At 38.6% G+C, this 22,326-nt stretch overlaps 1 pseudogene; it reads left to right on the forward strand.

The window, feature by feature from the left end:
- The first annotated feature begins 712 nt into the window (after positions 1-712).
- On the forward strand, positions 713-2,398 carry LOC149206854 (peptide-N4-(N-acetyl-beta-glucosaminyl)asparagine amidase A pseudogene; annotated as a pseudogene).
- The last annotated feature ends 19,928 nt before the right edge of the window (positions 2,399-22,326 follow it).

Genomic DNA, 22,326 nt, shown 5'->3' on the forward strand with positions numbered 1-22,326 from the left:
TTGCCTATTTACTAAGTTCTATTGAGATTTTATAGTGTTTTGATGTAGCCACTTTTTAAATTTTAAAGATTTAGGACACCATCTCATTTTGACATTTTTTTTTATAAAGAATTTATTTAATATACACTTGTTAATAGAAGTACAATTTTTCTTTTTTTATCTTTTCAACTTTGAAGGGTTAGATAAATATATGCCCTTCCAAATAAAATTAAGACCAACCCTTCAAATTTGATCACTACTTCCCATGCATCAACTTCTTCGTCAACACTTTTACCCTGCTCCGTTCGATCAGGTGAGACACTTTCAACTGTTGATCTGAACCAGAAAACGAAACAATGGAAAATCAAGAAAGCACGGAAAACTTTTACTCTCCACTTGACATTTGTGCGCCGAGCTTGTTCGTGGAGTTTATGGCACCCTAAGTGAAGATATTTTCACGTCGAGGAACGTCAACGGTCTTTCCAAATTCCTACATTGGTAATGTTTTCGAAGCAAAAATCTAGTGGCCTTATCTCCGCGTATCCGGTGGAAGAAAAAGCCGGGGTGCTCGTTTTGGCAAAACGCAAGATTTTCTGGATGCCATGCACCCGTCAGAGTATGCATCAGCCTTGCTGTTTCTATTATAAAGCACTGGTCAAAGAGCTTTCCATTATAAAGTTCTGGGCAAGGAGCAGAGGGTTGATCAGTAGACTGTGTTGAATTTTGCATTTAGATGGAGATCCATTGGCAGATGCTGGTGATGTTACTGCTGGCCACTCCAACTCTTGCCATCATTGACATACGGAGGCCAAGGGAGGTCTCTACTACATTCGCTCGACCACCCAGAGACCGGGTAAATCTGTCTCCCTTCCAAGGCAATGCTGAGGAATTTTTTGAGGTTACAAAACCCATCGAGGTTCCCCACGAGAATCCATGCTCTGTCCAACTGTTAGACCACGATTTTGGGTACACGTATAATTATCCTCCAGTTATAGGAAAGTATACGCCACCCCCAAACTGTCAGAAGAATTGGACGAAAGTGGTGATGGAGTGGAAGGCAACGTGTGATGGGTTTCAGTATGACCGTATTGCAGGGGTGTGGTTGAGTGAAGTGGAGATCCTGCGCACTTGTACAACAGAACCCGATGGGGGACTGATTGAATGGATCATTCAGAAGGATATTACTAAATATTCTTCATTGTTAGATAAGCCTCAAATCCTTGAAGTCCAGCTTGATAACGTAGTTGATAAGACTTATACTGGGGTTTATCATGTCAATATAACATTTAATTTTTATGGAGATTCTGGGAATAAAGGGTTAGATAACACAGGGTTTGCAGATCTGATTCTGCCTATTTCGCTTCCTAGTTCTCATATTGGGGGATCCTGGTTTCAGATAGAAAATTCGTCTGATGTGCAGTCGAAGTCGTTGCAACTACCACCTAATGCTTACAAGGCCGTTTTGGAGATTTTTGCTTCATTCCATCAACGTGATGAGTTCTGGTACAACAATCCCCCCAATGTGTATATTGAGGCAAATAATTTGACTAGACCTGGTAATGGGCCTTTTAGAGAATTGGTGGCCTTTATCGATGGGGTCCTTGTAGGTGCTGTGTGGCCTTTTCCTGTGATTTATACAGGAGGGATTGATACATAGTTCTGGGATCCTTTGGTTGGTATTGGGACATTTGATCTGCCTAGTTATGAGATTGAGGTTACACCCTTTTTGGGGGAACTGTTGGATGGAAAAGAGCACACATTCGGTTTCGGCGTGACCAATGCTCTGGATGTTTGGTTTATAGATGCGAACTTGCACCTGTGGCTTGATGGGAACTCTAGCAGTGCAATCATAGGGCAATTGATTGGACACGAGGAGCCGGAGTTGGAGTTGTCTCTGGTGTCAAACTTCAAAGAGCTGGATGGATCATTTCACACATTTGGCAATAGGAGGATCTCTTCCTTTGGCTGGGTAGAATCCTCTCATGGCAAGCTCATTACTAATACTTCGCAAGAGTTCACGTATGATAATTTAATGACTTTTCAAGCACTTGGAGAGCGACAGATTGTGAACCAAATGATAGCAACCAATAGTAAGGTTATTGTAGAGGCAGCCACAGGAATAGAATTATCCTCTGAAGTTGATGACTTCTTCACTTTATATTTAGATTTCAATGCTCCTATGGCTGTAATAAATGTTTCAAATGCACTTAATAAAAATGTATCCATTGTTGACTCTAGTGGAACGTTCTTCAGCTCTCTGAATAATAATCAAAATGCAGGGGGAGACGATACGATCACTAGCACCCAACAAACGTACAATTATCAAAGCACTCAAGGTTGCTATTCCAGGCAAGTTAAAGCAATCAACTCAGCACTTGTTTCAGACTCAACAGAGACTTTGTGTGGCAACACATCCTAGCGAGAGATAGTTTGTTTTTTCCAACTTCATGCCACATGCAAAATAGTTTCCTTTTCTTTTACTATTTTATTTATGGGCAAATGGTAATTGATTGTCATAGTTTTCTTTGGCAACAATTTTCTGTAACATTAACTTACATTTCATCCATCGTATGATATGAATTATCAATATAATTTTACAATAATAAAAAACAATTAGAAGGCCTTTAGCGAGCTCAAATTGCTCATCCGTTAGGCTTGAACCAACCTATCTTCTAGAGAAATTCAACAATTCTAATTTAATAATCCTATCGGCCTCTCTTTGTACCTTTTAAGACAATTGCTAGTTCATATGCATCTTAAAGGATTTAAACCTCTAGTTTTAAATTTGACAAAAATTTCATATATAATTAAATACATGGTAAATTAAAAGATTTAAACCTCAAACCTCAAATTTCACAAAAATTCATATAATCAAGAAATGACCTCCAACTTCAAATTCCACAAAAGCTTTATATCGCACATCTTACAAAAACTTTATATCACAAAGATCACTAAACACCTGGAACACAAAATCACTGCTTCATTAGTTGAACAATTTATGGAAACATATTATGTACACAAAAACCCTGCTGTGAAGAGGCAAGACGTAATGCACAGAGACTTTTGTACTTGAGAATAGAAAGACACACAACTTTTCAGTGGCTTCCTGTCGAGATATCTATCCGCACAGAGAATTGTAGCTCCCATTCAAGTTCTTCAAATTCTTTTTCAAGCTCAACACATCGAAATGCTCAAGTGAAGATGAAATAATTCGAGGCACGATATCCTATGCCAAAATCGTTTAGGTCAAACAGAGATTTCTAGCTCCCATTCAAGTTCTTCAGATTCTTTTTCAAGCTCAACACATCCAAATTCTCCAGTGAAGATGAAATAATTCCAGGCACGGTATCCTACGCCAAAATCATTTAGGTCAAAATTTCATGGTTTAAATTATATTAATTAAAATGAACTGTAACTGGCCAAAATTTCTCAGCTAAAAATGCATTTATCAAATGGAACTAGGAGCAAAATTCTCATCGAATTTTGTAAAAGAAGAAGAAAAATAAAATCACCAAAAATAATGGAGTATATCAGCTTAATAACTTAAAACAATATCCTTGTGAAACACGCTCTTCATCTGTCCCTAAAGTTGCTCTGATTTCGAACATAGCCTTCATGTCTGTTTGGTTGCATTTAGAGCGGACAGAGCTTTCATGTCTGCCTGGTTGCATTCAGCGCGAACAGAGCCTTCATGTCTGCAGTGGTATTCAAAGCCTCGGGCTTTATATGACCTGGAGTACGATAATTAGGTACCGCGGACAGGAGAAAGGAATTCGAAAGAAGTGAGGTAAAGCTTCATAGATGTACATAGAAAATTCGTCGTTGAGAAGAGCTTTAAAACAATGGTACTGTAACTAATCTTTTGACTTTCAGGGTTGCCATAGTTGCACCTTTGCAAACTTTGAAGTTAAAAGGAGCTCCAGAAATCGGGTGAGCTTCACAAAATTTGAAAGTACAAAAGATTCTATAGATTTCATGTTTCTATTTTAAAAGTTAACTCCTGAAATTCAATAAATTTCATTTTTTAATGGCACAGAAAATGACATTAATTAATTAAGTCAATCTTGCGTCCCAACCGGAGCATAATTTTATGATGATTGAACAATAGTTTTAATGTAAATTTGGTAATATATGAACATAAACTTATCATTATTGAAAATTTGAAAATTAGAATTTATAGGGTATCTAGAAATTTATTTTTAGACAGTGAGAAAATCTATCATATCAAACTAGCAGTGACAAAAGCTATCTCTAGCTGCTATCGGCTAATGCTGGCTGACTCATCATTATTATTCAAAAATCATATCACATGGAATAACCCATTAGTGGTCCGTACCGGGTGGGCTTTCACTAGTAGTTCGTAAGGGGGCAGGTTTTCACTCCTTACATCCTAGAAAAAAGAGCTCTTAGCCAAACAAAAATAGTTTTAAGACATAGTCCAAACCCAATATTTAAAAATTTATTATTCCCTTAATTTTTTTTTTTTTTTTTTACATTTTTTTTTATCAAATTATAATAGAAATCTCTGTAAATGAAATATAATAAAAATTTATTAAAATTATGAATTTGATATATGAATTTTACACAAACCAAATATCTAAAATTTTACTTTAAATCTATTTATATATTAAAGGAAATAAACAACATAAAAACACCCTCCAACAACAATTTATTTATTTAATTTTAACCAAAAACTGCCAGACAAAAATACTTACACAAACACCTATTTAATTTTTATTATCATTAAGGTAAAAAGTTTTATATTAAGATAAATTTTGATTTTATTATTTCACTTCATTGATAGGTTTAAATGATAATTTAATTAAATTGGTAATAAAATATTTAATTTAAATATATAAATTTATTTTTTAATTTATTTATTTTTTTGAGTTTTTTTAGTTTAAATAGACAAATTGTATATTTTAATTGAAAATACCAACTTTTTAAATAAAGCATCCACTAAAAATGTCCATTTCAATTAAAATACTAAAAATGTCCATTTCAATTAAAATACACAATTGTTTTAGAAACAAAAATAAATTAACAATATAAATTTTAATTTTAAATAATCAATTTATTATTATTATATTTTAATTATTCCTTATTAAAAAATTAACTACAATCATCTAAATGGTTAAATTGAAATTTAACTTTCAGCAAAGGATCAAAATGCATTTCAAATATTAATCACATGATCATAAGTTTATAAATGGTTGATTTATAAGGAAGAGTAAATGAGTAACTAGAACCTATAACTCTTTAGGTTAAGAAAAAGTCCTCTGGATTTGATTGGAAAAATGTAGAGAAGCATTTGTTATTAGATTCGAAGAAATAGCAATTGGAATAATCAGGAGACTTGTGATTAGCTTGATTCCCTTTGTCTCATGGATAGCTTCTCTAATGGTGAGGAAGATTCATACTTTCCCCTCACACAAATTTTGGTTCTTTTTCTCTTAGCCATTATGCTTACCATCAGACTTTTGTTGACTACCCTCACATAACTCACATTATTATGAAGATGTGTATAATATATATGCCCATGTCCCCCGTCTACTCCACATATTGTTTCTGAGAACTCTACCACCCTATCTGCTCCACATTCCTGCTCACTTCTTGACCTAGATTATAGTTGTTATTGTCGACATGTTTTCTCTGTTTGTGGGGTTGGCTACATGTCCTATTGGAGACATATTATAAATTCTTTTTGGTGCTGTGGGGGTGGTAGTATCAGATGGCCATGTCTTTGCTGTTGGTGGAATTGTAGTCTATGCTGGTGTCACTCTCTACTCCTATTGTATATAACAAATACACCTGAGGTGGGACTGGGTTATAATTGGCAGTACATTAGATATATATAATAAGGGTAGCAGATTTCAACAACTTGAAAGAAGAGGTTATATTGATTCATCTCTGAATACTGGACAATATGCTCTCCCATTGATTACTCTCATGAACACTGGTTGGTCCTGGTTTTGAATACGGATTAGAAGGTGACACCCAGTTTCTGATACTACTTGAATTATCCGTCGCCTGAATTTGGGCCTGCCCTTCCCCCGAGGTGTACGTTCGACAACAACTTGGATTAATCTTGGAACTCACCTCTTTGTTTTTCTATACATATTTTTTACTAATTTTGGAGTTCCCCTGAGTAATTGCACACATATGTTTCTAGGAAAAATTTTAATGTCAGATCTTTGAACGGGGTCCCAAGGGGGTATGTTTGATATTTTTGGAACAATTGATCTGCCCTATGCAACTTATATGAATGTAACTTTCCATCATTCCTCTGGGGACTATCTTCTCTACTTATCTTTCTCCAGTGCCGACTGTCACGGATGTTAGATCGCATGAGGTGTCCTCTTCATACCTGTTGATCATGTATGATCCCTAGATTTCATAATTTATTTGCTCAGCTCTCACATCTTCCTGGGGTGACGATTCAGATTTTTCATGAAGTCCGCACTTAACACATTTATATCTCTGGGGTGATCGTTGGATGGTTAGTGTGGTTTATTATACTTCCACTCACTCTCTCTCCTCATGAACTATCTCCAGGACCTACTTGATTCTAACATGGATGCCCATGAGGCTTTTATACACGCCACAATTGCAGTTGAGCGGACAAGGTTTATGTCTTCCAAAAGCATGGACGTGTCGATTGAGGGATCATTGCATGCAAGATTTCCACACATCCACGACAAGTGGGCGCCTTCCTTTGACATTCCCTTTGTTACCCCCTATGCAGTTTCTAGACACAGACAGGGTCGAAGACAAGATCACAAAGCCATTCACACCAACCCTAGGAAAAAACTACTTAGTTTTGGTCATGATGTACTCTGGGATAGAGTAATAAGCTTGCAGAAAAGAGCCTTGGTAGGCAGGTATATTTTTTCAAACCTATCTTAACACGATAGGCAGAACTTGTGAAAAAACCTAAATTGGAATACTTACTGCAACAACTGATAAAACTTCTCCTATTTGTTAATTAGTAATTATTTACTGCTTCCTACAACAAATATCGAAGCTAATACACTACAGCCTACACCAATTAAATAATGTGCCCAAAATAAGAACAAAACAATAGAGAAAGATAAAACACAAGTGACACAATGTTTTTTGGACAAATGTCCTCGAAAAAAACCAATGCAGGAAAACCGATGCAACAGATATGAGGGTTTTTATTATTATGCGGTAGTATTTTAAATACAACTCTGTATCCCCTCTCGGCAATCTAATTACAGAGAAATAAACTGGCAGAAGAAATTTGTGAGATTACCTCACTCTACCCAGAAAGTTTTGTCTGATCCGACAGTTGAACCAATGTGTCCCCCGTTATTTCTGCATTGCCCTTACGTGGGCCCTGCGTCAGCTCAACTAGGAATCGATATGCCTTCTGGAGTAGTTTCCATCCCTCCCAGCTCAGAAATGTCATCTCCCTCAGAAAATTCGGACTTTTGCTTGGAGGACTGCGCTGCTTCTACGTGAGCCCTTCTAGCTCAACGCCAACCTCTGTGTGAGTCCTTTTGGCTCAGTGTCAACCCCTCCTGGGTCCTGCACTACCTCCTTGTGGTGTCTCTCTGCCTCTCTGCTGCGTATCCCGAGCTCTGGAGAAGATACTCCAACCCAACTATCCTTGCCTCTCATTGCACAAGCTCACCATCGATATTCTCTTGGTAGTTGCTCTACCTCAGAAAATCAAACTTCTGAACTCACTCCGTGTGTGTTTCCAAATGACCCTCAAGCCTCTTTTAATAATCTCCTCATTGACATTCAACGATCGAGATTAGAATCTAATCAATGGCTAAGATCATTTCTGCTTGATCCTTATCTTCTTCTAGAAGTTACACCCAGAGATTAATACCCATTAATTAATTTATTTTCCTAAGTTTAGACTTAGGGTCCCATTAAAAATAATTAATTATTTTAATAAAATTGTTTCTATGTGGAATTTCCCAAAAAACTTTTTGGGTTCTTTGGAATACATGTGCCCAAGCCTCCCCACAAATTTTGAGACTTAGAGAGCACCCGATGCTACCAGAAATCAACACTCCCTCTTATCTAGGAATGTGCTCAGTAATGCAACCTACTGAAGCATCACTTTGTTCTGTAACATCTCCCTCTACGCTGCTGATGTCTGACATGTTTTCCACCAACCACTGTGCAAATGTTGCATTTGTAATGTTGATAACCTTGCCACTGTTAACACTGCATCTGTACTACAACTCCCTTTGAGTTTCTGCATCCGTGCTGCTGCTGGTACTGCCACTGCCAACTGCCCCTGCACTGCAAATTGTTGTTGCTACTGCATCAACAATAGAAAAAATTCCCAAATTACTGAATTAATCGTGTTTAGTATGATGCCATGTGAATGTTGGAACCTAACTACTGCTAGTCTCTTCGCTGACCCTCAGAATCTTCTGTGTTGTCATTGACCTTTGCTCTCTGCCATCTACATTGCTGCCAACTCTGCTTTGCGTTGTTCAATCTCTGGTGCTCCTGGCCACTGCAACTGTCTCTATGACACTCCTCAGCACCATCTGACACTAATCCATCCTGCTACCACAAAATTTGGATCCTGTAGCAAGGTAATGATCCAAGAGGTGGGCTCCTCAAGGATCCTGCCCATCTGTACCTCCTTCGAACTACAACTCCAAATTAGCGCACCTCCCTCCTGGAGGTATCTCAACTGTCATGGCGAACTCCTCCTCCTCGATCTTCATGGGTGTAGCCTTTGGATCAGGCTTCTCATCTTTGTCCTTCTTTCTGAGAGGACATTTTGTTGCGTAGTGACCCATTTCACCACACCTGAAGCATTTGATCTTCGAGATGTTCTTCTTCCACCTCTGCTACTCTTGTTGCCCTTTCAGTGCAAGGGCTGCATTCTCATCCTCCTCCTTCGGCTTTGACCCACTGTTGCTGCTTCCATCAAGTTTACACTTGACCAAGTCTCTCCTCAGCTCCTCTTGCTTGAGAGTTTCCCACATCTCATCCCAATTCGACAAAGTCGCCCTGCTCAGGATACTCTGGACAACGACTTGTCATTCATATGAGACAGAATTAAGGGCTAGTCTAACCAACTCGGAAGCTTGAGGTGTGAACCCCACAGTTGATAACTCATCTTGGGTCTCGTGAAGCTTTGTGAGGAATGGATCCACATGCTCCCCCTTCTGCATTTGAGCAAATCTCAATTTTTTCTCAAGGTACATCTTCCGCTACTCAGAAGATCCCTGATACAAAGTAGACAATGCATCCCACATCTCCTTAGCAGTCCCTTTGCTAGCAATGTGACAAACAACATGATCCTTCACTCCGTCGAGGATCATTCACTTTGACTTCACCATTTCTTCCTTTTACTTCTTCAATGGATTTGTATCTGTAGTCAGAACCACCATTTTGTCAACATATGTCTTGAGAGCATGCTCATCTAGAAGGAATGACATTCTCACCTTCCTGATGACGTAGTTGGATGCCCCATCCAACCTTTCCTGACCTCTCAAGCCACTGGTTTCCATTCCTGCCACGAAAACTATCGAATTGCTCCTCTCTGCTCTTACTGTTGTTGCTCAGTCAATAAGAGAACAAACTTCTTAGCGGGAAGTCTATTGAGGACAGGTTCCCTCACAGTGCTTCTCTTCTCTTCTGATGTATTTTTCCCCAGCAAAACGGCCTGCAAAAAAACTTCATCCCACTAGATCTTCTTCACGCTGAGGCTTCAACGTTGCTCCCTCTGCCATGACAAGATCTCGATCTGGAAACCCTTCTCTCTGTCGACTCACTTAGAGAGAGACTGCCTCGAAATTCAACCCTCCAGCTAGGACTGTGCAAACCCCTATGGGAATTCAAACTTCTACCTCTAATAGCTTTTTTGATCTCCTTTTCTACTTAGCGTTGGGTTCTCTGGCACTGTTCTTCTTACTTCACCTGCACTTGCTCTAATACCATGTGAAAATTCCTAAACCAGAATCCCTACTGCAACAACTAATTAAACTTCTCATATTTATTAATTACTGAAACAAATTATTTACTGCTTCCTACAACAAATATCGAAGCTAATACGCTGCATCATACACCAATTAAATAATATGCCCAAAACAATAATAGAACAATAGAGGAAGATACAACACAAGTGACATAGTATTTTTTGGACAAATGTCCTCGGAAAAACCCAATGCTAGAAAACTGGTGCAACACATCTGAGGGTTTTTATTATTATGCGGTATTTTTTCAATACAACTCTTGATGCCCTCCCGACAATCCAGTTATAGAGAAATAAACTGGGAGAAGAAATTTGTGAGAATACCTCAATCTACTCGGCAAGTTCCGGCTGATTTGGCAACTGAACAACCATGTCCCTGACTATTTCTGTGTTGCCCCCATGTGGGCCCTACGTCAGCCTCTAAGGCTTTGCGTTAGCTCAACTGGGAATTGATTTGTCTTTGGAACATTTTCCATCCCTCCTGACTCAGAAATATGAGCTCCCTCAGAAAATTCAGACTTCTGTTGGGAAGACTGTGTTGCTTCTACATGATCCCCTCTGGCTCAACGTCAACCTCTGCGTGAGCTCTTCTGGCTCAGTGTCAACCCCTCTTGGGTCTTGCACTGCCTCCTTCTGGTGTCTCTCTGCCTCTCTGATGCGTATCCTGGGCTTTGGTGAAGATACTCCAACTCAACTATCCCTGCCCCTTATTGCACAAACTCACTATCGATATTCTCATGGCAGTTGCTCTGCTTTAGAAAATTAAACTTTTGAACTCACTCTATGTGTCTTTCGAAATGGCCCTCAAGCCTCCTTAAATAATCTCCTTGTTGACATTCAATGACCCAGATTAGAAGCTAATCAATGGCTAAGATCATTTCTGCTTGATCCTCGTCTTCTTCTAGAAGTTATCCCCACAGTTAGATTAATACCCATTAATTATTTTATTTTCCTAAGTTTAGACTTAGAGTCCCATTAAAAATAATTAAATATTTTAATAAAACTGTTTCTGGGTGGAATTTCCCAAAACGCTTTCTAGGTTCTTTGGAATACGTGTGCCCAAGCCTCCCTACAAAATTTGAGGCGTAGAGCACATCCGATGCTACCAAAAATCAACAGAATTGGGCTAAGAAGGTTTGGGGTCCCCTACTAGGATACGCTTCAAAGATCAACATTCTGATGAACACATTGTTCAACATACGTTTCTTGCATATGGAGGATGCCAAAAAAATCTTGAAGATTCCGTGGTTGTGAGGGAGAAATTTCCTATAACTACATAAATGGTATATCGAGTTCAATCCATTGTTGGACACGCCCAAAAATGAAATTTTTTGGGTCAAACTGCCTGGGCTACCACTTGAATTCTTGACTAAGAGGGCATTGACTGAAATCGGAAATGCAATTGGTCATTTCATATACATTAATCCCAAAGTGGTAGGGGCGCATGACAAGCGGTTGGACTGAATTCTAGTAGAGATTCATTTCTTTGGTGGCCTTCTGGAAAATTTGGACTTGGCTTGGGGTCCTCTGTGAATTTGGCAACGACTGGATTATTGGGGCATCCCATTTTGTTGCCTTCTCTGTCATCAGATTGGACACTTGAAGAAGTGATGCCCAAGTAGGAGAAGATCTGGTTTGCACAATATAATGAGACTTTCTCCTTAGCTGAATGATTCCTCTCATCGAACACAAGCTGCCAATATGCACCCTTATAAAGGTACTCCTTTTTCTCGGTTTGACCCCTCTCAAATTTATATTTCATCATATTCATTGAATATCTGTTCTCCCACTCCTTCACATGTGAAGTTGGATGTTGCACTGGGTTCTGATGACTCACCTGACATCTTTCCGATGCCGAATTATCATTCAATCCCTCTGCTTTCCCTCAATTTAAGGAGGCCCCTCCACATATGGTTAATCCCCTTCATGATCTATCGATTTTCTTCCCACCTTACTCTCCTGATAACAATCTCATGATCTCTCCTACTATGTCTCCTCTTGAACCTATTATAACTCCGCCTACACACTATCCGGATGACCACTCCAATACCTCCCCTGACAACTCAATTAGGAGTGACATTGAATTCCTTCTTCTCAACCCTAAGATGGATCTTAAATCCCTGACCATACATAAGTATGATACCCCAAGATCCTCCCCACATATCAGTGCGCGTTTTGCTAAAAACATCATTGTTCATAAGACTCAAATAAAGGGTAGTCAAAATTTTTGCGGACACCATGGGCCTCAATCCGATCTCTTTCAAGACTCTGCAGACCTCCTTGATGTACCTATTACCTCCTCCTCCAATTCTCGGGCACTTAGAGCTTCGCTGCCCTCTTTGTTCAACCATTATGAACATCCTCTCTATGAACATTAGGGGTTTTGGGAATCACTCCAAACAATTGGGTATTAAGCAAATTATTCTAGATACTCATCCTTTTATTGTTCTCATACAAGAAACTCTCATAGACACACCTCGGGCCATTTCATATTTCAAGAAAATTTTCCCATTGTAGCACATTGTTGTTGTTGGTTCAACTAGTACTTTTGGAGGCCTGATTTATATGTGGGATCCTAGCCGAGCACATTTTCATGCTTTTAGTCTTTTTGCAAGAATTTTACTATCTAGACACATACGTGGAATTTCTTGTCATATACATATACTTAACATGTATGCACCATGTCGGGAACGTTAGTCATTATGGGAGAGAATTAAACTCTACAATATTCTGAAAATTAATGGAATCATTCTGGCTGGAGATCTAAATGCCACTCTCATGGCTCAGGAATCATGGGGGACACATTGTAGAACAGATCCTCTAGCAGATAGGCTCTATACTATCTTTTCTTATAACCATTTGGTAGACATTTTCCCCTGCCCTCTCTCTCCAACATGGAACAACAGACGGGTTGGAGAGGACCACATTGGGAAACGACTTGATAGATTCTTGGTTCAAGAAGATTTGATTGAAAGGCTTGGCTATATGAAGTCATCTGTATACAGGTCATACATATTTGATCATACTCCAATTATTCTTAGTTGGAGGATGGAGAATGTACAAAAGGGGATCCCTTTTAAATTCAACAAAGCATGGCTGGACGATTCAGAATATAATGACTTGGTACACACCCTTTGGTCATAAATGTCTTATATTAGAGAAAAATCGGCAATGAGATCCTTGGTTATCAAGCTCAATAAAATAAAATCAAGATCTAAAACTTGGGAAAGAATAAAAAAACAATAGTTTATTGTGGAATTACAGAATATCTCCCGTGTCATTTCTAAATTCGGCAAGACTATGGAGGGAAAAATCCCGACTTAGCAGGATCTGGATCTCCTAAAATTGCTGGAAGAAAGGAAAAATGAGATCTTGAATATACAGGACATTAGATGGAGACTCAAGAGCACGGGGACGTCACTGGGGGATAAATATCATACCATGTGGGTTCACATTGGGGGATATATATTAGGTAAAAATGACATAATATATTGGGGGATATATAAGGGGTAAAGGGTTTTTATATTGGTAGGTATAAAAAAATGGAGCCCGAAGTTAATGAAAAAATAAAGGGGTGTAAAATATATTAATGAAAAAATGGATACCTACAATATTTAGTGAAAGTAGGGGTTTTTTTAATTGGGAAGATGTATTGGGTACATATTGGTAGGGGGTTAAATTATTTGTTTTTATAGGTATTTTCCAATATATAGTCAAATTAAGGGTATTATTTAATATGCCACAAATGCACATGATATGTCAAAGGTTCATCGAGTGAAGCCCCCGTGCTCAAGAGCAGATAAATTTGTCTACGCAAAGGAGACCGAAACACCAAGTTCTTTCACAAGTATGCTACTCATCGCAAGCATCAAAATGCAATCTGGCAGATTGAATCTTCTGAGGGACAAATAAAAAACTCCACCCTTGATATACAAAAGAAGCTATGAAATTTTTTGAACATTTCTATAAGGCCAGGGAGGATGTAGAATTTGATGATCAAATCTGGGCACTAAACCAGTATCCAATTATGTTTTATGACATTGCAAACGATGAAATTTTCAGCCCTTTCACCTTGGAATAAATTGCACATACACTGGGGTCCTTTGCAAAGAATCAAATCCCAAGCTCGGATGGATGGGAAGTGGAATTATTTATACACTTCTTTTAGATGATGGGTATAAGGTTTCTGAAGATTGTGGAAGAAACCAAGATTGGTGGAAAGATTATGGGGGCCATTAACTCGAATTTTTTAGCTCTCATCCTGAAGACCTCTTCCCCATAAAAAATTGGGATTACAAGCCTATTTCCCTGTGTAACATTATGTACAAGCCGATTTCTAAGGCTATTGCCAGGCATATAGAAAAGGTCCTATCCTCACACATCTCTAGAGAACAATTTGGTTTTTTAAGTCACTACCAGATTCATGATGCGATTGTAGTGACACATGAGTGTATCCACTCTATCCATACATGTATGAAGGAGGCTGTAGTAATGAAAATTGACCTTCATAGGGCTTTCAACTGTGTGGATTGGACATATATCGGAATTATCCTATACAGGATTGGTCTTTGGGCATGTAATGTGGAGTGGATCATGGCCTGCATTACTCCGTCATGTTTTGTTGTTCCCATCAAAAGACTCCCCTCAACATTTTTAGGGTGGTACATGGCCTCATACAGGGATGCTCTCTTTCCCCTCTAATATTCTTACTTGTCATGGATGGACTGTGTCTTAAAATTAAAGAAGCTCAGTCTTGTGGTATTTTTTATGGACTACATATTACTAGTTTGGTCAATATTACTCACTTGTTCTTCGTAGATGATATTTTAACCTTTGGAATTATCTCTAGAACATAATGGTCTGCTCTGCACTACATTTTCACTAGATATGGTGGAGCTTATGGACTCCAAACAAACAACAACAAATAAACTCTATATTTTTCTTCTGGCGATGGTTTGGAAATATATTATATTGCAAGTATATTCGGTGTTGTGACCGTTCCTTTGAAGGATGGCATATCGTATCTGGGATATAAGCTAAAACCTAGCAACTACAGGACTATGGACTGGCTTTGGTTGGTAGACAAATATAAAAATAAACTCTACAACTGGACTCACAGATACCTCTCCCTGGGAGGTAGATACATTCTGGTACATGCGTCACTTCAATAGATCTATGTTTTTTGGGCACATCTCTTCATGATCCCAAGAACCATTGTCAACAAAATTTCGTCTATTGTGACCAACTTTCTCTAGAGCGGTGTTGGGACTCCTACGAAGATGCATCTCTGTAAATGGACCGATTTGATGATTCCAAAGGATTTTGGCAGATGAGCATTCCTGGACAATAATACCTTTGGACATGCTCTGCTCATAAAATATTTTTGGAGAGTTGTGAATGGTAGTGGAATATGGCAAGACATCATACGCTCAAAATACTTAATACAAATAGATATGGAGGGTTTATTTAGGAATAATATTTCTTTCAGAACCAATGGGTCCATAATTTGGAGGAACCATATGAAATTCTCCCCCGGTGGCACATGAGGATGGAGTGGGAGTATGGAAATGGTTGGAGAATACTGATTGACGCAGACAATATCAAAGGAATGAAAAGAGAACAAAAATTACAGGTTTTTTGGGCAAATTTAGTGTTTCTACAAACACCTAACCGTTTAGACCTAGTAGCTAGTCTAGAAACAACAGTCAAAGTAATTTGCTGCTTTTCCTATAATTAATAGATAAGGGAAGGAGGAAAAGAAACCAACCTGTAACTTTCGCTTTCTCCCTCTCTCCTTTTATCGATTCCGCCGCTCCTTTCCGTACTTAACTCGCTTTGAAAGTACCTGCACACAAGCCGAGACAAAAACCCATCAAAGCATACAATAAAGATTTGTTAATTAAACATATCATAGAATCTAGAATACGATCTACATCATACAAACAAAAAGATTTGAATTCTTTATTGATAAAAGGAAAGATTAAAACCCATGAATGTTCATGCTTGATTCAGTGTCTTCCTTCCAGTTTCGATCCCTTCTCTCCTCATGAAGCAACAATTCGACATCATTACAATACTCTTACTAATCTCATTCAAACCAAATTTCCTTAGCTGAAGAAATTCCAACCTAGACTAACCTTTGATTGCTTGGTCAATTTATAGCCGAATGGAGGAGGTTAAGCCATTAATGGCCTTCATGAATGCTTTGCCAAAATTGGGAAGTGGTTCCATGGAGGAAGGGATAATGGATTGCGGTTCATTCATCCTCTTCCTCATCTAAATGAGAGCTCAACCAACCTGGAAACTTCCAGAAGTATCCATTGGATGAGGAATCCAGTGGATTCATTTAAAAAATTCAATGAATCTCGCTTAGCGCAGGTGAAACAAAGGCTAAGTGCACTGTAGTGCACCTAGTTAGTGCAGTTTCTGCATTGCAATGCAGCTTGATAGAAGGCTACCTACGCTGATCTCCTTAGTGACACTTTTTGGATGAATGTTGTCATGGAAACTCTTGGGATGCAAGCATGATGTAGGTTGACCTCATTAGGGAATGAAAACAACTGAATTAGGACTTGATGGCCCCTAATAATGCAGATCTGGAAGTCAGGATTGATGTGCCCAAATTGACCTATAACAGTTGCCCCCTAAAGCACGAAGTCGAAAATAAACATGTTGAGTGAGATGCTTTACCATTTGGAGAGAAGATTTCGAAGTGGAAGGATACCTGCATCAGTTACAATACAAATATCATGATAATTTGATTTTTTCTCACGAACTAGCTGAGGGAAGGCATACCCATGCTCAACTTATAAACTTTCATTACATGTAAAAATATAGTCGTCTACAGATATAGACCCATGAATGGATGACCATAAATGTAAGGCCATTGTACATTTGATATAGTACTCCTGAAATATATCGCAGCCCGGATAGATGAAACTAGATCCGGGGTCTTCAATCTCGTTCAATCTTCGCTCAATGTACAAGTATAAACATGTGAATATATGATTTGAAGTTGAACATGGAGAGACATCGCCTGATTACTAGCCAATGATGTAAGTCATTAACAGACGCGAGAGGAATCACTGATAATGATAATGACCCTCAAGGTATTGCAGTACATTTCGCAAGGTGTGAATAAATGATTTGATGTCGAACACCATACGAAGTCTTTCGGTCAAAGGCCAGTGATGTCAACCTATCGCCGGAAGCGAGAAACCTACCATTGATGTATGTAAGCCTCAAGGTACTGAAGGGGTGTTTCTAAGTCAACTTCTTGGATGATGTGCTGATGTCGACAAGAAGTGACTCGTCCTAGGAGGGCCTTGATGTATCCCACATCAACGACACGAAACGAGGTAAATGATTTTTGAGATGAAACATCGTTTGACAACACAAGGTTCACGAATGGCGGGCATGAAAATGAAGGTTTACTATATTGTAAAGGATGAAGTTTTGAACTGAGCAACTTCTCTTGAACATATCGGTGACACTGAGGTGAATTAGTAGCATTGACCTAAAACAAAGTGATGGATGGTATGATAGACCAATGGTGTGATAACCATTAAGCTGAATGACCCAACCCACATAGTCATGGTGATGAGGTGAAAGTGTCATGTTCAAGAGCGACCTACTACCATAAAGTGTTCTCAGCTTTTTCCCATTTTCCCTAGTCATTTTTGACTAGTACCTCTTTATTTTTATCAAGATTGAGGAGGATAACATATGCTTGTTGTATAATTCCACCCTTCGGGTGAATCCATCGCTATTTGATGTTTTAACGAGTCTAGCAAAGGTGAAACTCGGTCTTGTCTAGATGGACAAGTTTTTTGCTATTTAATGCTTTTAACGAGTTTAACGACAAAGATAACTCGACCCTTTTCACATTTAGAGAGTCTGAAAAGGGACTAAAAGGAAACTCCACTAGTTCTTTTTTGTAAATTTGTCTCTCAAGTCTGAAAAAGCATAAAATAATACAAGAGAGAACCTATTGATCATGTTTGACCAACAAGTACCTTCTTCATAGTTAATCTATCTCAGCTCGAAGAAGGGATAAAACTATATTGAGTAGATATCGATTCTAATCCATTAACGAGCTAGAAATGACAAACGCTCGACAATATTTTCATGTTTAGAGAGTCTGAAAAGAGCTTAAAGAGGACTCCACTTTGAGGAACGAGTGGTGTCTAGGGTAGCAACTGGTTCCAATGATGTTGGAACTTCTCAAAACATGTTGATTTATGTGAAGAGGATGGCTAATAAGACCACTCATTGCAACTATTCCTCAAAAAGGGTAAGACAACCAAGTGAAAGCGTATGATCAGCCAAAGGGATGGTGGCGATGGGATGAAAAAAACCAAGGCTCATATGATGAAAGAGACTTATAGAATGGAAATCACGAGGGTTAAACTGGAAATGGGTTCATTTTTAGACAAGCTTGAACCATAGGGAACTGTGCTTGAATTTAGTTTCATGTTTACACAAGCTTGAAATGAAAAAAACTATGCTTGGATTCAGTTTCATTTTTACGCAATCTCGAAATGAAAAACTATGCTTGGATTCAGTTTCATTTTTACACAAACTTAAAACAAGAAACTATGCTTGGATTGGTTTACACGCCCCCAACATGATGAAAGGGAGAGTCTTCTGTAACCAGATGGAAGTCGCTACGGTGAAGCAGGACGATTATCCAACACCTTTTGGCTTCGTCCAGATATGCATAGGTGAATGGGGTGATTCCCTTCACATAACCTACAGGGAAACTTAACTTTACCACTAGGTGCATGCCCCCCAAGCTTCATTACATTCACCTAAGTAGACTACTCATGGCTATCAAGTGGATGGAATGAAGGTTCTTTTACGAGATTAAGTGAAAGACTCGATTGGGATTTTACGAGATCTAATCAAAGACTTGAATTGGAACTTTGCTCCAGGGGTCCTTGTTTCATTTTTTAATGAGCTTGACACAAGACAAGGAACTTTGCTCAGATTCGTTGTTTCATTTTTTAACGAGGTTAACACAAGAATAGAAAGTATCCTCGTGGGTCTGTTTCATTTTTTTAACGAGGTTGACATAGTAAAAGAACTATCCTCATATTCCTTATTTCATTTTTTAACGAGGTTGACACAAGATAAGGAACTATCCTTGGGACCCTTGTTTCATTTTTTAATGAGGTTGACACAAGACAAGGAACTATCCTCATACCCTTTGTTTCATTTTTTAATGAGGTTGACACAAGACAACGAACTTCCTCGGACCCCTTGTTTCATTTTTTAACGAGGTTGACACAAGACAACGAACTTTCCTTGGATTCCTTCACAACTCAGAAGAGGTCATGAAGGAGAGATCTGGTTCCAATGCCCCCAGTACATGTTGTACAACATCACTGAATTGATCATTAGTTGATGTAGGTATGGAACAGGTTGCCACATAATTAACCCACGGCGGGGATGATACCATTGGTACAAAAGGACCACTTAGGGAAGATGGTTGACTAGGAGCCATATTTGAACTGGGAAATGAAAGCTGGTTAACAGTGACAATTCTGTCTTCATGCAGGAAACAAATCACTCGAAAGAGTGTTGAAACAATAGCTCCCATGTCATAAACCCTGTCGCGCCTAAGAAGTAAATTCTAATCTAAAGGACCTGGGACTACCATCATGTTCAGATAAATGATTTTTCCTCCCAAAGTAATGGGTAACCGAGGGAGGATCCCTATTGGTTGAATAGTTCCTCTGTTATAACCCCACAGATTTTGTGTAATAGGCACAAGCAGTGGTGAACCAAGCGCATGCCAAGAAGTTGAGGACAGGATACTCACTAATGCACCTTCATCTATAATGGTGCCCAATACAATCATATTACAAACTTGTACTATGATTTGGAAAGGCACATAAGAAGGAAGGCAGAATCCTGCCAGTCGATTCCAATCAAAGGAAGTGACTAGACTACTTAGAGGGGGTACCGTAGAAACGGGAGAATTAACCCCTTGAGTTATGAGAGCAGGAGGATTTTCCTCTTGTCTTGATGGAACAGGAGGATTGCCCCCAAGCTCATTTGAATCTGAAGAAACAAAAAGAAATTGAGTGGTATCATATTCACTCTCTTCAGGAAAGGTACGATTGAATGAAGGTGAAATCGAATCAACTGTTACCTTGACCTGTTGATTTGGGTCGGGTATAGACTCATTGGATTCACTTTCAGAGAGAGTGAGTTTGACAGACGGTTGATTTTGGTCAGTCAATTCATCAACTAGTGAAGGATTGAGGGATAGTTTCCTGTAACCAAATGGAAGTCACTGTGGTGAAGTAGGACAGTTATCCAACACTCTTTTGGCTTCATCCAGATAGGGACAAAGGTGAATGGGGTGATTCCCTTCACATAAACTACATGGAAACTTAACTTTGTCCTTCTTTCCATGAACTTTACTACCACCAATTGATGGTGTGTCACCAACATGATCTCCAGAAGTTGATGACACAGGATGATGTGAACGAGAAGACCATTCTTTTAAGATATGAGGAATATGAGGACAATTTCGAAGAAGATAGTCTCCCACAAAGTTTGCATGGATATCGAACTTTGTGAGGCTTGACTGGCAGTTTCTCATCAAATGTTGCATTCAAAGCAATGGTTGCTTGGTTGCCCCTCTGCTGAATTTGCTTCTTCCTCTTCTTCTTAGCCACCTGGTTACTAGGATCAATACTTTCACTAGGCAAAGGAGAAGAAGGGGAGGAAGAAACAACCGAGGAAGAAGGAAAAGGGTCAACTTTAGGATCAACTAGAGGTTGATTTTGGCCAGTTGGAGGTGTACTCAATTGCGGAGAAATCACGACATTTTGAACCAAGGAGGTTGAAAAGAACCATACTGGAAAGCCAATGGTAAATCCCGGAAGGGACAATGTAGCCATATATGGAGCACCAATATTTCCAAATGGAGGAAAAGGACTAGGATTCCCATCAAAAGGAATTCCTTGATTGGTGGACTCCAGATTTGTCGCCATATGTTTCAACCTAATATCAACTAAGGAGTGAGTGGAGGATGTTATCCACAGTCAATTAATTTTTATGACACTAGAACACAACTTTGCTTTTTCATTTTTAAAGAGTCAAGAAAAAACAAAAGATGACTCTAATCACCTTCGATGTTTAATGAGCTTGAAGGGACAAGTGCTCAGATGATCCTTTTCTTTTAAGGAGTCGAAAAGGAATGAAAGTCACTACTTTGGAGATTCTAGACAAGAGGGTTTACCAAACTAATCGCAAAACTGCAATATACACCTTGGTGATAAATGGAGGAGAAATTACCAAGGATTTAACGCACGACAGTCAATCTTCTAGAATGTTGTGTTTGGTGCATTGCGATAGGTAAGGCGACAGACTCGGCTTACTAGGGATAAAGGATTTCAACTGATTGGGGTCTCCCACTATATACTTGATGGTACAGGGAGCACAAGTCCGTACTAGCACTTATCGAATTAGAGAGGAGGAATCACCCAACCTCAGTGAAAATGATAGCCACTAGGTTTAAAGACACCGGAACACGTCTCTAGCCTAGACCTCTAGATGTTTTCGTTAAGTTCCAATGCGTTATTAGATTAATTGATGTAAATTTTAGGTTGATCTTGCTTAAAATTTTCCTTTGAAGGTTCACCACGAGATGTTTTCTAAAATTCCTAAAAATGCAACTAGAATGAGAAGCACTCTTTCCATTTGATTTCAGCAATGAAAATCCTAGTTACGAGGGATAGAGCATACAAGTACTTTTTGAACCAGCAACAAAGAGCACAAACTAGATGCAATTCCCTAAACCATTCCTTTCAAGTATTCACAAACTTTAGTATGCGCAATGCATGTTTTTCTTTTCAGTTTCTCTTAATGTGAATGATGCAATAAGAAAAACTAATGCACAAACGATTCAGAACTCTTTTCATAAAAAATGACGATTTGTGACAATTTCTTTTAAAGGGAAAGGAAGATTGTATGACACTTTCTATTTTAAAGAAATGAATATTTTCAAAACTTTAAATGGAAATAAAAATCAAATGCACAAATAAATCAATCGATTATTTATGAAGGAAGACTTTATGACACTTCATTTTTCGAAGAAAACAATGATTTTACGACACTTTTCTATCGACAAAACAATCAATCAACTATATTCTAAATTTGACTATAGACTGATAATGACAACGAAAACATTAAAGAAACATTAATCAATCCAATCAAAGTAGGGTTGGCTAGCTAAGGAGATGAAAAAACTGTTTTCAGAGATGAGACATCATTGAATTTCAGCAAGCAAGCAATTAGAAGAATTTTGGCAAAAAGTCAAACCAAAGGTGGGAATTTAACCTAAGGTTGATCAGTGC

This window comes from Pinus tabuliformis, chromosome 1_2, assembly GCF_031772625.1.
Source record: "Pinus tabuliformis cultivar Carrire ecotype Pingquan chromosome 1_2, CPIR1, whole genome shotgun sequence".
Lineage (NCBI taxonomy): Eukaryota > Viridiplantae > Streptophyta > Pinopsida > Pinales > Pinaceae > Pinus > Pinus tabuliformis.